This window comes from Rhinolophus sinicus, linkage group LG01 (genome assembly GCF_036562045.2).
Source record: "Rhinolophus sinicus isolate RSC01 linkage group LG01, ASM3656204v1, whole genome shotgun sequence".
Taxonomy (NCBI): domain Eukaryota; kingdom Metazoa; phylum Chordata; class Mammalia; order Chiroptera; family Rhinolophidae; genus Rhinolophus; species Rhinolophus sinicus.
In genome coordinates, this window is record NC_133751.1 from 152187582 (window position 1) to 152205444 (window position 17863).

The 17863-nt window shown below is 34.2% G+C and overlaps 1 protein-coding gene across 2 annotated transcripts in view; it reads left to right on the top strand.

The window, feature by feature from the left end:
• CSRNP3 (cysteine and serine rich nuclear protein 3) overlaps positions 1-17863 on the top strand; it is a 192821-nt gene that overhangs the window by 18744 nt on the left and 156214 nt on the right. The window lies entirely within an intron of this gene.

Consider the following 17863-nt stretch of genomic DNA (forward strand, 5'->3'; position numbering starts at 1 on the left):
TGTGTATGTATGCATATATATGCATATATACTATGTTTCCCCGAAAATAAGACCTACCCCAAAATAAGCCCCAGTTAAGATTGTCAGCCAGACGGATGCATTTAGTACGTTATGACGATGTTCCAGAAAAAGATGACATGACTGTATTTGAATAAATCTAGATTATTGTACATGAAAAATAAGACTTCCTCTGAAAATACATTCTAATGCATCTTTTGGAGCAAAAATTAATATAAAACTCAGTCTTATTTTGGGGGAAATACTGTATAAGACCTGGTCTTATTTTCGGGGAAACACGAAAATAATTTTCAGGGAAAATAATATATACATAATCATTGTGATGTTTTGTACACCTGAAACTAATATAAAAAAATTAAATAAAAGAAGTCAAGGGTTGGAAATTCCTGAGACTGCAGATGTTTGGACCCTGGTAAACCTCAGATTCAAGGCCAGATTCATGCACTACAGTTAAGTGCAGCTTTCTACACACATGTACTTTTTCTCAGCTGTCAATGTGAACATCACATAGCTTAATGTGAAATGTTCTGACTTAAAATTCTAGCCATTTGTAGTTGCATTTTTTGTAACAGATGTGCACATGAAGATTTTAAATAGGTGAATCTTTTCCAACGTCTCTGTGTCCATTCAACCACAGTCATTTGCGGAAAGAGGATCTCCACATTAAATTTAGAAGAGTTAGAATCACGCACAGCATAATTCAACAAGGTCAGTAAGAGCCCCATAACTTTACCTTCATAGGATGATGCTTATAAACTCCCTCTGAAGCTGCATTCCATAAGTAAACGTACAAATTAGCCAACACAAAATAGTTGGTGTTCTTCCCCCCCCATAATAGTTTTTTTTCTAGCATTATTTTTCTGGGGAATTTGGTTTGGGGTTTTTTAACTCACCAAAACAGCCTTTTAAAATTTAACCTAAAGTTTATACAATGTGGCTCTGTGACCCCTGGAATTCCGTTTTTAATCATCCCCCCCAAGAATTCAGAAGTTTGTTTGGTAGTCATGAATTCTCCCTCATCACTGTTAGAAACATTTAGAATAAAAATAGGTATAATTTGTAAGAATGTTTAGTCTTTGTATTATTAAGCTCTTGACTAAAGTACAACTTTTTATGAACTTGTGGAAGTATACAAAAAATAAGGAGGTGGTGAAGGAGCATTTGGGAGAAGGAGAAAACAATAGCTGTTTTAAGAACAAGATTTTTTAGTTACAGTGAAAGGTTATTTTCAGTCAGGGACTTGAGGGGGATAAGTGTATTTGAGATGGATCCATAGCCTTTCCACTCCTTCCTCTCAGTGACCGTAGAGGACACACCTCACTGTCACCCATGGTGCATAGAAGAGTACTGAGCACTGAATGGTGCTGAGACTTCTTCATTGAGTGAATAGATTAATTTCAGACAATTCTATTTATTTCATTTTTATTGACAAATGAACGTTGTATATATTTAAGGTATTCAACTTATGTTTAATTAACACATCCATCACCTCACAGTCTTTCTTTTTTTTTTTTTTTGGTAGTGGTGGTGAGAACACTTGAAATATACCCTCTTGGCAGATTTCAAGTATGCAGTATATCATTTTTATAATTTCAATTTAGTTTTTAAAAGCTGGTGAGAATTAGTGCACTGGATGTTTTAATCCTTAGAAAAAGCAACAGTATATGCGTACATTTAAAATAAAGATCTTCAGGAGCACTGTATTAAATCCATTTTCTGTGTAAGCTTTCCTTCTCTAAGCCCCGGGGCATTGCAAATGTGTCCTAGTGTATTCTTCAAGTTTTTCCCTTTAGCCAGTCCTGAAAAACATCATCAATCTCGACCCTACTTCTTTGAGATACCACCTCACCTAGTGCAGTGCAGTAGTTTCCAGACACCTATGATTCTTTTTAACCTCCAGCATGCTTACAACCTCCCTGGTGTCTATGCCTCTACTAAAATTACAAATTGACTCTCCCGGAAAAATCAATTGCAGGACTTCTCTATGCAAGATGCCTATTGATTTCTATAGCTTGTGAGTTCGCAAAGTACCTATAATGTTCATTTAAACACCATCAGGTCTTACAACTGTGGCTCAAGATGCTTTCCAGATGAAAATGATGTGCTGGTGGTTTAGAGGGGCTTGAAAAATTATAGGTCAGATGCTTGTAATGAGCACCTGAACAGTTCTCTGGAAGGGCAAAAGTTGGAGTGAAGAGTGGTTTATATTTTGATAAAAAACTATTTGACAATTATTTTGCTATTTGGTTATAATTTTTCTGTTTCATCACCATTATGAGAGTCTGTGGAGGTGGAGACATCTGATGTTTACAGAGGAGAAGTTAGACTGGTAAAGAAAGCAGCTGCAAAGTTTGATGAGCATTTTCCAGCACTGCTGTTAATGTACTTTTCTTTGTGAAATTTCCAGGGTTTTGAGGGAAATATTTGCTGATACTTCTCTGTAAGGAAATGGAGATAGGCATCACCAAACAACTTGTAATAGAATGTGTGATCAGAACCATGATTCAGGGTAAATGGGAAGGAGGAGAAAGGAAGGATAGATTAAATATGTGACCTATGGGGTTTCTGTTACTCTGTGCTATTTTATCTTGATCTCCAATATAAAACCTTATTATTTATTTTATAGAGTTGGGCAACTTGTGGAAGAGAACTCATTTAAATTTTTTTGAGAGGCTCCAATGTTCTCTGTGTAACTTACTAAGATAGAAACAATAGTAAGGAATCAACCCTCATTATGAATTCAAAGAAGATTAGAACCAAGGGCCTTTGGCAACATCTAGGCTGACTCCCATATATATATATTTTTTAATTGATGCCTAGTTTTTTTGTTTTGTTTTGTTTTTTAAATTTTATTGGGGAATATTGGGGAACAGTGTGTTTCTCCAGGGCCCATCAGCTCCAAGTCATTTTCCTTCAATCTAGTTGTGGAGGGTGCAGCTCAGCTCCAAGTCCAGTTGTGATTTTCAATCTTTTTGCAGAGGGCGCAGCCCACCATCCCATGCGGGAATTGAACCAGCAACCTTGTTGAGAGCTCGTACTCTAACCAACTGAGCCCTCTGGCCACCCCGATGCCTAGTTTTATTGTCTTAAAAAAAGGGGGGGTTACTTATTTGAAAATACAGCTAAGTACATTCTTATCTATGATTATTTACATTCGTATACTGAGCATATCTGGTATTTGGACAAATCCTGTTATATGCCATTTACTATAAAGTTCTTAACAATGAGCATGGGTATTTTATCCTTTTGAGATAATGAAAGAATGCATCATATCTTCATTTGTGTTCCAAACATTAGAAAGAAAGTCATCATAATAAATCTTAAGCCTGAGAAGTGGAGTACAGCATTAGGAATAGAGACAGTGGAAATGTAATGGCTCTATGCAATGTCAGAGGGGTAGTAGATTGAGGAAGGGGGTTATCACTGTGTGAGGGATATAAATGATAAATGTCTAACTATTACATTGTTTTGTACACCTGAAACTAATAAAAAAGGTACTAATACAAACCCCCCTACCCCCCCCCCAAAAAAAAAAATCTTAAACCTGGAAAGCTATGAAAAAAGACCCACCCACAACTCTTCCCCTCAGCACATAAGTTGTTTTACAGATGTGGAGACTGAAGTCTGTGGAAGGTAACTTGACAAAAATCCAAATGTGAGCTAGTAGCAGAGGATTTCATTGGAGATTTCTGGAGTCTCTGATGGGTCTGTTACATCACTGGCTACAAGCAGAGGGACCCAATCATCAAGTGAAAGACATGGCTTTATCTTTTGTGCCAGCTCCTCTTAGAAATAGGATGAATGAGTCCATCATTCGGTAAAAGTAATTGGCGTCTTATCTCCTTTTGCCTTTTTTTTTTTTTTTTTTAAGTTGGTTTCTGGTGAAAGTGCTATGTCCTAGATGTAATATAGTACCAGTGATGAGTTTATGAATAAATTCAATGAGCTAAAGAAATAGTGAACAGATAATTTAGTTGAGTGTGAATAAACAATTTGCCTTCCCCTTTCTATAAGTAAGTGACAGGGCACACTCTTGAGACTTTCATTGTATGTTACTGACATTGATGGAAATATCTTACAGCAAACATGTTGTTTTACATTTGTATGAAGGAAATTGGTTTGTCTTGGTGACATAATGCTGCTTGTGATAATGTGAAAGTGTTACAATGAAAAGAAGGTGAGATGAAGCATGCAATGTGCATCTTTAACAGGAACTAACAAATCCAGGGTTACTTCATTTACTTTAAAACAAAAACCTTTGTACATTCCACTTTTGCCAGAGGGGTGAATGGACATCTTGGGCTCCCCCCACCAAAAGAAATAAAAATAAAAAATAATGATATCTTTCCATTCCTTGAACTCCAGGGCCCTACATTACTTGTTCAATAATTCAAGACCTCAGAAACCCACTTACCTTGCATTTCGATTAGAGTCACCTAGTCACAGCTTCTGATTGAATGGAGTAATTATATTCCATTTGCTGGCTAGGTACAGAATAGGCTTTTTATTTGCTTATTTGTTTTAAGCTCTGAAAAACTTAACTTGAATTTGGCTTTAAATTTGAAAGCACAATTGGATCGAATTTCACATAACATTTTATATATTAATATCATAGTGAATCTAGAAAAATGCTTATCACTTGTGATTTTAGCTCAGTTAGCTATCATAAAAAACTATGTGTTAAGGTAGTCTTGGTGGTGTTAATGGTAGTATTTCTCACATCATTCAAGAGACAGGGCTCTATTAACATAAGAAGTACATCATAGAAAATCTTCCAATTTCCCACATCTATTATTTACTCAGGATGTTCATACGTGGAATTGATATTGTAGCTTTATTTCATAAAGAGCACAAAAATGAAAGTTACTATTAAATATTAATATTAAAGATACCATCTTTACTTTTGTGATCAGAATATTTTCATCAGGCAGTGTAGTTTGTTTAGAAATATTTCTTAGAGTATTTGCATTTTACAAACCTCTTGACTAGAATCACATTCTTATTTTGGGGTCGCCTAGGAGTAATCATGGCAATAAATAAATGACTACCCAACTGCAATATATCATGACTTAAAAAATGTATCTAAATTTCAGCTTTGATTTGGGTACCAGAGATTGGTTGGCTTTATACTTGTTTATGATTGTGATGATGAAATCATAATGCCTGAAGCAAATGTCCTTGTGTTTCTCAAAAGATTTTAAAATTCATCATGCAGATCAGGCAATCTGATGCTTTCTGACAGCTTAAGGAAAATGTATTTGCGTGCATGTGAATGCAGAAGAGAATTAAACATGGTCCTGCTTAAAAAAAGAAAAAAAATAGGAGCCTGTTGGTGCTATTTCTGAATTGGCTGCAATATTTAACCATTTCAGTCTGGAAAGTACATGTTTGTACTCTGAAACTATTACTTCTTTTCTTGCCTCAGGAATTTGGGAATAAACTGGGAATGTTTTAGGGCTCTAGAATCATTGTACTGTATGTTTTATATGTTCACTGATAGTGAGCTGCAATGAACTAGAACAATTAAATGTCTCAAATTTACTGAATTTCATTGAGAGTTGAATTAAGATTAAAAGTGTAGTTTTTAAATGTAACGAAGGAAGAGCAATCATAATAAATATAACAAAAGATAAATACTGGGTTTTCAACCAAACCAACACATAAATCCTAGAAAGTCATTTTCTTTTAATGATATTTAATTTTGAGGTAAGAAAGTATTTGTAGTGAGTTAAACTTGAAATGGAAACTCAATTCTTTGCATTTGGTTTTATCTTACCTCACAAATATAATAATGGGACAGTAATAAAGATTGATGTTTGTAATTTACAATTTTAGGAATATAATGAAATATTATGAAACTTGGGTTTTATAATAAACTATTAGTAAATCACTTTAAGGTCCTTAATGGATAGCTGCTGTGGTCTAAATTAGCATGACCTCTCTCCCCTCCACAAAAACCCCAAACTCTATGAAAATAATTTCCAAAGCACTGTGAGTGCTGGTGAAGATTGCTAGGCAGAGTGTTAAAAGCACTAGATATTTCTGATATTTCTGATCGAAATACAGTAGTGGCTCCCATTATTTGTGACATCATGGAGACCAGAAATGCATGCAGTGCTATATACTTTTATGCCATGATTGGACAATAATGTTGGTAGAATTAATTGTAACATGAAAATGCACATATTTTAATTTTAAATCATATTAGTAAAATTCCTTTGAAGTATTCACAATGAGAGAATACTTAATATATTTCATCTTTAAATTTGCTCTAATACCTGTAACTTCTACATTAAAAAAAAATGTATAGACTTTAAATCTTAATGATGTCAGCGTTGGGGGTACTTAATTCCATCTTTGAGGAAGTAGGTTTGGATGAAATAATAATTATTAATTTTAACATAGCTAATTTTTCTGGCATAGCCTAGTTCATGATTTCCCCCAATATGTTGTCCATTACCTTCTTGCTATGTCAGATCTGACTTTCTGCTATTTGCTATTTCTATGACATCATTTTGGCTTGAAGAGAGTAGTACATATTTTATATATACACATTTTCATCTGCTATGTGTACTATCTCCAAGCCAAATGATGTTATTATAATATATGTGATATATTACATATATATATATACTATGTATATCATATATATATTGGCATACACACATTTTAAGGACTTGATACTTAGCAGAAAAGTTGATGATTAGGCTGCTAGTTATGTTGGTCATTAATCAGTACTAAAATAAATACTATGCTAAGATCATGGCTACATAAGACATCATACATTTGGCCTAGATTTTTAAAAAAATGCATAAAGTTGGAGAGATTGCCAAAGGAAGCCTAGGGAGTAAACTTGACTAAGTAATTTATGGACACTAATAAAGAAGCCTGTATATTTTAAAATTCCCCTCAATATGAGATAAGCAAATGTTTGATGAAAAATTAAAGAATAAATGGAATCCCAAAATGATAAACACAGGTAAACATTGTTATTTGCAGCAGAATAGCTCTTTTTTAGCATTTACTAGCTTTGCAGCTAGAAAATGGAAATGGTTGCAATTTATAATTACAAATTCTTTAAGCTCCTTGGTGGCAAGTGTGGTGTGTCCTATATTCCCCTACATTGTTTAATGTTAATAATCATAATACCAAACTTGATTATATGCAATAATTTCGTCATTTGCCCGACATTGTGCTAGATACTTCAAACAAATTATTTCATATTATTCTCACAGTGTTAGGTACTAAATAAGATTATTTTGGTTGGCATGCTCATGACTTTTTCCTAGATATGACATGACAATCAAATGATTTCTGACATCTTAAAAATGACACGAGTGGTCTGAAATAGGCTAACTAATTGTCTAAAATTAATTAAGACTGTTGGATTCAATTGGGGTGTCCTTTAATAGGTACAAACCCAAGAAAAAATTGTTTCCATATCTGATGTTAATACACTTTTTATTTATGCATATAGTATTGTCTGTATAATCAAAATCACACCCCTTACTCCCTATGTAGTTTATTGACCTTTAAAATTTTTGTAAGTTAGAATTCAGTATTCTAAGATTAGAACTTTGAAATATTTTAATCAATATGTTTTTATTTATTACTTTAAAAAGCCAAATATATCAAAAGCTGTAGCTTTAAAGATGAGTTTTTGCAGTATTTTTTCTTATGGTAAAAAATTGTACAGAACTGATATACTATGCAGTTGGTCAAATAATCTATGAAAACCCATGCAGTGAATTACTTTGTGGCCAATAAAAACAGTGGAATGAATGTATTTATTGACATGAAAAATACATTCAGATTAATAAAGAAGTTTGCAAAATTCTATTACAGTTTCATCCTATTTATAAAACCTTATGTGTGAGGTATGAATGTAGTAAGATGCAGAAGTGAAAGAGAAACACATATTTCCTATAGAAATATAATAAATCTTAAGAGAAGTGTTCTATGGATAGTGGAATTGTAAGTGGTTTTTGTTATTTATATATTTTTCAATACTTCACAATATCCGTTTTCTCAATTTGTTTTCATATATTTTAGCCTAACAAGACTTATTGTATTCATTCATTGTAATGGCTTTCTAGAAGTCCTGCTGTTATGACATGCTTATAAATATATCTTAGAATAAATCCCTAAGATGGAAATCATAGTTGAAAGGGCATCCTTTTAATTGCCCTCCAAAGCTTTACCAATTCATATGCCTACTTCTAGTAATAGAATGCCTGTTTCTCCAACATCTGGTCAAACTAGGTATTCATTTCTCTCTCTCTCTTTCTCTCTCTGTCTCTGTCTCTCTTGCTTTGTGCATACATGTATATGTACATACATACTGTATAACTTGGCCAATTTGGTAAGTAAAAACTGATAATCCATTGGTGTTTTAACTTGAATTTTTCTGAATACTAGGAAGCTGATTCTTTATATATTTATTTATTTATTTTTGTGAGTGTGTAAATTTTCTATTTTGGTTCTCTTTTATTATGGTGATTTTCTTTTTCATTGTTTTGTAATATTAAGGATTACTTGATTAACACATTTACAGTATCTTTCCTATCTTTTCATTTTTCCTTTAACTTTTTATGTTTGCCATAGAAATATGTGTATGTGGTTAGAGATATCACAGATTTGGCCCTTAGGAAATGCTTGTTAGGCAAGCCTTCTCTGCTCCCAAAATAAATTGCACACAAATAATCTTTTCTAGCACTTTGATAATTTTTATTACATATCTAAATCTTTAGACCATTTGAAAATTATGTTGGCATATTGTATAAGAGAGGAAGATAATTGACTAATTTTTAAAATCATATATTGATTAATGTAATATTTCCTATTGATTTGAAATTCAATTCTTATGTTGAATTGATTTTTACACATACGATCAGTGTCTGTGGTTTCCTTTCTATTTCATGTATGGTTATTCCTAAACTAATAATAGCATTATATTATGACTCTGTAGTAAGTTTTATCTTCTTACATAGGAGTTCCCAATTTTCTTTAATCAATACTGTGAACAGAAACATAATACATTATCATACTCTTTAAAGACTCTATAAGTTATTCTCACATGATTATTATTAGAATTTTTAAAAGAACATTGTCAAGATTGACATCTTTACAATATTGTCTTTCCATTCCAGGAATGCCATATATCTTTCCATATTTAACTGTTACTTTACCCAAAATAGAGTTTTGTGATTTTATTTTTTTCCTTGCAGTTTACTTTCCTTGCTGAGTTCCTAAGTTTTTAAAATATTTTCATGCCTTAATTAAAAAGAAAACCAAAAAGCTTTTCTGCATTAAATACAGGTGGTTTTATAGGCCTCATCTACATTAATACTAGTTAGGATAAAATAAAATACAATTGAAAGTGGTAGAGATTGAGATTCTGGTCAAGTACAGTATATCTATGCTCATTGCCACTAAAATTAGTTTTGCTAAATGCCAAAACTCTCATGTACCTGCGCTTAGTACCTGCCATGACTGAAGGGATATAAATCCTCACATATATCACGAGTCTGTTAAGATTCTATTCTTCTTTTTTTTTTTTTTAAGATTCTATTCTTAAAAGAATTAATGGAGCACTGTTTATTGAAGACCACATTGCAAATGTATTACAGAGTACAGACAGTAAAAGTGTCCTCCTGTCCCAGGAAATATACATGCTAGATGAGAAATCAAGATGAACAGACATGGGAAGTATCATTTTCAACTGGTTTAGTGTGTAGAATAGAGAAAAATTAACTCTGATATCCAGGAAACTTTGACCTGGAGAGGGTACATCATTAAATGGAAGCAGACGGGTTTTGTGGTTATAAGTTAATTCTTAAAAAGAAAAAAAAAAATACTTATTGTCAAGTAAAATCTGACTCCCAATTCTAGATAATTAAACAAACAAAACATTGTTAACCACCTTTAGGATTCCAAGGATTTCTATCCTATAACTCAAAACCCATGGATTTCAATTTTCCACTTCACTGGGGAGTAGTGAAAAGATGAAGTGTAGATATTGCTTCATGCAAAAGAAGGAAAAGATAGAAACATTAGTATTCAGTACAAATAAATAGATACAGTATTGACTGGGCCTCCTTTAGGTTTTTTTTTTGCAAATGGATTAAAGGATAAATCATCCACTTATTTTATTTAAAAAATCTTTCCTTGATTGCTAAGGTAGGATAAAAGGACAAAATTCTCTGTTTAGCATCCCACATATTGTGGCTGCAGTTTAAATACATTTTTGTTTCTTTGTGGACAATTTTTGTTTTGATAGCCTCCATCTGGCATTGATCTACATTCTTTTTGTAGTCTGATTACAGGCATGAATCAAAGAAATCAACTGGCTCCTCTATCTTAAAAGGCTGGGAGAAATTATACACACTCACACACACATGCTATTTAAATTTTCTGTTTAAGATAAAAGAGAAGTCATTCAGTGTTATGGTCAGCCAAGACCTGGCAGCATAACCACGTTCACTTAACTTCTTTTACTACTAATCATGACTATATCCATTCCTTTTTAAAATTTAATTTTATTAGTTTCAAGTGTACCAAACAGCGTAATGATTTAGACATTTACACCCCTCACAAAGTGATAACTCCACCAAGTCTACTACCCCTCTGACATACATATCTGTTACAATACCATTGACTATATTCCCTATGCTGTACTTTATATCGCGTGAATATATATAAATATATACATAGTACCTCATTGCTGAATATCACTATGGTCACCTTCGAAGTACCCTTGGGAAGCTATGCACCGACACCAGTGTCTAGTCCACCCTTCAAAGCAATTCTGGAACTCTTTTTCTGGAATGGCCATCTGAGCTGTCGTCGTATTACCCTTCATGTCCTGAATGTCATCAAAATGTCTTCCTTTCAATATTTCCTTTATCTTTGGGTTAATAAAGAAGTCATTGGGGGCCAGATCAGGTGAGTAGGGAGGGTGTTCCAATACAGTTATTTGTTTACTGGCTAAAAACTCCCTCACAGACAGTGCCATGTGAGCTGGTGCATTGTCGTGATGCAAGAGCCATGAATTATTGGTGAAAAGTTCAGGTCATCTAACTTTTTCACGCAGCCTTTTCAGTGCTTCCAAATAGTAAAGCTGGTTAACTATTTGTTCAGTTGGTACAAATCCATAATGAATAATCCCTCTGATGTAAAGAAAAAAGTTAGCAATGTCGTTGCAACAAGTTCGTGACTTAATTGTCAGACCTCATATATATATTTAATTACAGTTTACATTCAGTAGTATTTTATATTAGTTTCAGGTGTACAGCGCAGTGGTTAGGCATTTATATAATCTATGAAGTGATCCCCGATAAGTCCAATACCTGTCTGACACCCTACATAGTCTTTACAACATTATTGATTATATTCCCCAAACTGTATTTCATATCCCGTGACTATTTTATGACTACAATTTGTTCTTTCTAATCCGTTCACCTTCTCACCCATTCCCCAACCCCCTCCTGTCTCGCAACCATCAATTTTTTCTCTGTATTTATGAGTCTATTTCTATTTTATTTGCTTGTTTATTCTTTAGATTCCCCATTAAGTGAGATTGTCTGGCATTTGTCTTTCTAAGTCTGACTTATTTCATTTAGCATAATATCCTCTAGGTTCATCCATGTTGTTGCAAATGGTAAGATTTCATTCGTTTTTATGGTAGAGTAACACTCCATTATAGAAATGTAACACAATTTCTTTATCCAATCATCTATTGATGGGCATTTCAGTTGTTTCCATATTTTGGCTATTGTGAATAGCACTGCAGTAAACATAGGAGGTGCATATATTTTTTATAAACTAGTGTTTTGGATTTCTCTGGATAGATACCTAAGAGTGGAATTGCTGGGTCATAAGGTAGTTCCATTCCCACCTCCATACTAATTTCCATAGAGGCTGCACCAATCTGCAATCCCACCAACAGTGTACAAGCGTTCCCTTTTCTCCACATCCTCACCAGCACTTGTGTTTGTTGATTTATTGATGATAGCCATTCTGACTGGAGTGATGTGGTATCTCATTGTGGTTTTCATTTGCATTTCTCTGATGATTAGTGATGTTAAGCATCTTTTCATATGTCTGTTGGCCATCTGTTTGTCTTTGAAAAAATGTCTATTCATATCCTCTGGCCATTTTTTAATTGGATTGTTTGGGTTTTTTTGGTGTTGAGTTGTATGAGTTTTTAAGTAAATTTTGGATATTAATGCTTTATCATATGTATCATTGCCAAATATTTTCTCCCATTCAGTAGGATGTCTTTTTGTTTTGTTGATGGTTTCCTTTGCTGCAAAATAAGTTTTCAGTTTTATATACTCCCATTGATTTATTTAAATTTTGTTTCCCTTGACCAAGAAGATATATCAGTAAAAATATTACTAAGAGAAATGTGTGAGAGTTTACTTTCTATATTTTCTTCTAGGAGTGTTATGGTTTCAGGTCTTACATTTAAGTCTTTAATCCATTTTGAGTTTATTCTTGTATATGGTATAAGAAGGTGATTCAGTTTCATTTTTTTGCCTGTATCTGTCCAGCTTCCCCAGCATTATTTATTAAATAGACTGTCTTTATCCCAATGTAAATTCTTGCTTTCTTTGTCATAGATTATATAACCATATAGGCATAGATTTAGTTCTGGGTTCTCTATTCTGTTCCATTGATCTGTGTGTCTGTTTTTGTGTCAATACCATGCTTTTTTGATTACTATAGATTTGTAGTATAATTTGTTGTCAGGTAACATGATAACTCCAGCTTTGTTCTTCTTTCTCAGGATTGCTGGCTATTCAGGGTCTTTTATGTATTTATTTATTTTTAATTGGGGAATATTAGTGTGTTTTTCCAGGACCCATCAGCTCCACGTCAAGTTGCTTCTTCTCAATCTAGTTGTAAGGGGCGCAGCTCAGCTCCAAGTTAAGTCGTTGTTTTTGTTTTTTTCAGTCTAGTTGTGGAGGGCACAGCTTACTGGCCCATGTGGGACTCGAACTAGCAACCTTGGTATTATGAGCACCGTGCTCTAACCACTGTGCAAACCGGCTGCCCATCGGCAGCTCAGCTCCAAGCTTAAGCCATTGTTTCTCACTGGTCCATGTGGGACTCGACCCAGCGACCTTGGTATTATGAGGACCATGCTCTAACCACTGAGACAACCGGTCACCCTATTCAGGGTCTTTTATGGTTCCATATAAATTTTTGGATTATTCTAGTTCTGTGAAAAATGCCATTGGTATTTTGATAGGGAATTGCGTTGTATTTTTATATTGCTCTGGGTATGGACAGAGTAATATATAAACATCTGGGTATGGACATTTTAACTTTATTAATTCTTTCCTATCCATGAGCATGGTATGTGTTTCCATATGTATCTTCTTTAATTTCTCTCTTCAATGTCTTATAATTTTCTGAGTACAGGTCTTTTACTTTCTTGGTTAAATTTATTCCTAAGTATTTTATTTCATTTTTTGATGCAGTTGTAAATGGGATTGTTTTCTTAATTTCTCTTTCTGTATATCCATTCTTTAATTTCATTTTGTTTAGTGGTGACATTCGGCATTTATCCTAGCATCTCTTTAAAGTATTTAGTTAATGAACATGGTCATATTAGTCAAGGCTTTTTATTGCAAGTGAAAAAAGCCCTACACAATCTAGCTTAAATAAAGAAAAGGTATCTTAGTTTATGTAACTGAGAAAGACAAGGGTCATATCAAGAAAAAATGGTCTGGGGCTCAAATGACAACCTCAGGTACCCTCCCGAGCCCCTGTTATTTGTGTCTCTTCTTTGATGGGAAGTCCTCATTTTCTCCTACTGCATATGAGGTTATAGCTTTTCCTAATGATCTGTAAAAGACTATGTGCCTCCGCATACGAGACATATACATCTTCCTAGCATTGTGATCTTGAAGTTAAGGAGCAGTGTCTTGCCACTTCTGGCTCCAACAGTATAAATGGTGAAATATCTGATGTCTTTGTGAGGATTTTCTTAATGTGTCAGTTATGTGTCTGTCCACTTGTGTTCAGGTCCAGTCTTGCCCTTCCTCTGAAAATTGCATTTCCTCTGACTTCATATGGATTTAGCTAATAAAAGGCACTAGTGGGACAATGGGAAGCAGGATGAAGGGATAAACCAGAGTATTCCAACCCACTCATCCATGCATCAGGTGGTATCTCCTTCCAGTGGTCACTGCAGCTTCTCTCTGGTTCCAGCCCTTGCTGTAATAACACTGCTTTTATGGTCACAGCCCCCACGCAGCAGCAGCCTCCCTCACAGATCTGGCTCTCACCGGGAAGCACCAGGTCTTGAGCTCTAGTGACATCACTCCTTCCTTTGTGCCTCCAGGTAGACGGGTGTAAGCATCTTCCTATTGTTGCTAATCTCTGAGTTCCTTTGTTTTCTCTGTTTTGTTTGGCATCACAGGTCTTTAAAAATAAAAGAAAGAAAACAATAACAACAACAACAAAACACCAACTTTATATCTAGTTCACTATATGAAATTCCTTCCATTGGATCACATAGTATTGACTCTTTTCTGAACTGAACCCTGACTGATAACCCTAGCTTTGGTCACAGGCCTTTCACTAAACCAATAAGTGGCCAAGGTATGAGGTCCTTTGATTGGCTAGATCTCATTCATTTATCACTTTTGTAATAAGAGTAATGAGATGTAGAGTATGATACCAGAACAAAAATGGGAGGATTAAAAATATATTGGACGACCAATAATAATGGCTACCATATTAATAATTCATTTTCATCCCATAGTTAATAAACATGAAGATCTAAATTATTTTCTGAAAACAGCACTATAATATACAATAAAATTCTTCATAAATGAATAGTGAAACTGTCTCACACCAATTGACTTTAATATTTCTAAAGATCCTATCCTATTCTGTCCTTTTTTACCTTTTTATGGTTAATAAAGAGAATTAACACATTAAAGATCTGCTATGAGTCACATATTGTTTTAAATGCCTTACTTATCTTCCTTACAAAATACAAAACCAGAGTTCATATGCCCATTTAACAGATGGAGAAACTCATGTTAAGTAATTTGCCCAAAGTCACAGGGGTAAGAAAGATGAAAAACATCAGAAAGATGTCAACCTGTGTTTTTGGTAGTCTAGAGCCTATGCACTTTTTATTATGTTACCATGCCACTAATATTTCTCTCCCAACTGCATTGACTCTGCCTTTCTCTCATCATGTTTTTAAACATATTCACCCAGAGTTCATTCAGTATTCACCTTATGGTAAATTCACTTGATTGTAAAGTCATCTACCTTGAAGTCTATATGCAGATAGACTTCTGTAATGAAATCCATCGTATGTCCAGAATGGATCCAACTTTCCTTTATCCACACTTTAAACTTGATATTGGAACCATGTGCTCTATGATGTTACAGGCAGACCAATTTGGCGCCAGATCACTCTGCCACAGCATGCAATGTGTCTGAAATGTAAAGAAGTTAAAAAAAAACATTTATTAAATATTAGATGCTGGGCACTCTCTAGAGGGGAATCTTTGGGAGGCTTTCTTACATCTTATTGTGGCACAGGAGGTAAGGACATATTCTTATATGACAGAAAGTCTGACTTGTTCCTCAGTTTTTAAAAGAGAATGAAAGTTTTCAGGCTAGCCCCACCAATAATTCAAGACTTTATTCAGGCATTTCTACCCTGTGGGACAGTAACCCTCTGGTTTCCAAGAGGGAAAATGCCCATCACAATTAAGACAGATACAGTGCGTAGGCTGCTCCATTAAAACTTGAGAGAACAAATGCTGGAAAGATCTTCCTTTTTTATTCTTGTCAGTAGATACTGATTTTTCTTTTTTTAGGTTTGATTTCTATTTTCTGCAGCTGAGCATGAAAGTACATTGACTAACACTCTGCAGTTTAGCTGTGTTCCTAAGGCCATCTGTAAGAATTTATGCATTTCCTGGGAATCTGATCAATTCTAGCAGCGATTTTCTATTTTTCTCTGAAATTAAGGAGCCCGGCAATCAATTTGATATTTAAAAGTTGGTTTCTGCCTGAAAAAAAATGTGGGCCCAATGTCCAAACAAATTTTTATGCTTCAAAATTGATTTCCCTGAATAATTCTCTTTAATGTAGACATGCATGATGAATTTTTATGTGAGGTCATAAATATCATATCACAGAATTTGTTTAATCTTCTGTCTTCCTCCCTTTCTCCCTTCTTTTTTCTCTCTTTTTATTTTGCTTGGCTTTTCCCTCTCTTTCCCCTTTGTCCTTCATCCATATCTCTTGCTCTGGTAGGTAACTCTTATTGACCTAGTTAATATTCTTTTATATTTTTAATATCATATTCATAGATAAACATACATACATATTCCCACAACTATTTTTTTTCAAAATGAACCATATGTAAATTTTTCTTCATCTTTTTTTTAATTGAATAATACTTTATGGAAATTTTCTGTGTTATTTGTTATAGATCTTATTTTATTCTTTTTAATGGCTGCAAAATATTCCAAGGTATGGAAATATCACATTTTAATCAATCTCTCCCCTATGAGCATTCATTTGTTTCAGCTCAGTTTTTATGTTTATGAGCAAGGCTGTGATGCATGTTCTTTTGAAAATGACTTTGCATACTGGTGCTTTACTTTTTATGGGATGGATTTCTCAGAGTAGGAAAATTGACTCAATAGATATTGGTATATTGCTTCTTCAGAAAGGCAGCAAAACCCATACTTCTACCAGCTTTGGGTGCAATTACACTTTCACCCATAAGTCGCAAGCAATAGGTGTTTATTTGCTCATTCAACAAGATAAATTCCCTGCCATCATGATGTTTACATTGCTAGTCAAGAAGAATAATAAACTAATAAGTGAGTAATATGATAATGTCATAAATATGCTATGAAGAAAAATAAAGCAAGGTTAGGATTTAGGAATAGGGGTGGCTATTTTAAAGAAGATGGTAGTAAGAGGCTTCTCCAAAAAAATTCTATTTTGATAGAGACATGATGAAGTGAGGGAGGAGGCCATGCAATATGTGGAATGGAAAGAGACTTCTAGAGAGATAGAAGAGCAAATGTGAGATGTCAGTAAAGAGCTTAAACTTGTTTGAATAGGCAATGGGGGAGCCAAAGGAGAAGACAAAGATACCAAGTGGGAGGTTATTGTCAGGTAGGAGAAGCGAGAGATGTGGGGACTTGATGAGAAATGGTCAAATTCAGGATATATCTTAAAGCAGGGGAGTCCAAACTGCGGCCCGCAATCCATTTTGTATTGGCCCGCAGCAAATTCCAAAAATATATTTAGTTTACTTAAATAAACCAGGTGAGGCAATACATACTTCACCTCGAGTGAGTGGCCCGGCTGTTTGTATCTTTTACCGCATATGGCCCTTGGTGAAAAACGTTGAAAAAAGTTTGGACACCCCTGACGAAGAGACTGATTGTTTGGATGTGGGGTTTAAAAGAAAGAGATAAAAATGAATTCCTAGGCTTTTTAAACTAAATTTTTACTTTGCAATAATTTTAGATTATTGGAAAAATTGCAAAAATAGCACAGAGATGTTCCCACAGATCCTTTGCTCAGCTTCCCCGATGTTAACATCTTACACAACATGGTACACTTACCCAAACAAAGAAACTAACATTGGTATATAGTACGATTAACTATATACCATTTCAGAGTTCAGAAAACTAGACTCATTTCAGAGTTCAGAGTTTATCCACAAATGTCCTTTTCCTATTCTAAGATCTATTCAAGGGTACCACATCAAATGTAGTCATCACATCTCATCAGTTTCTTCTCACTGGTGGCAGTTTCTCAGTCTTTCCTTTTCATGACCTTG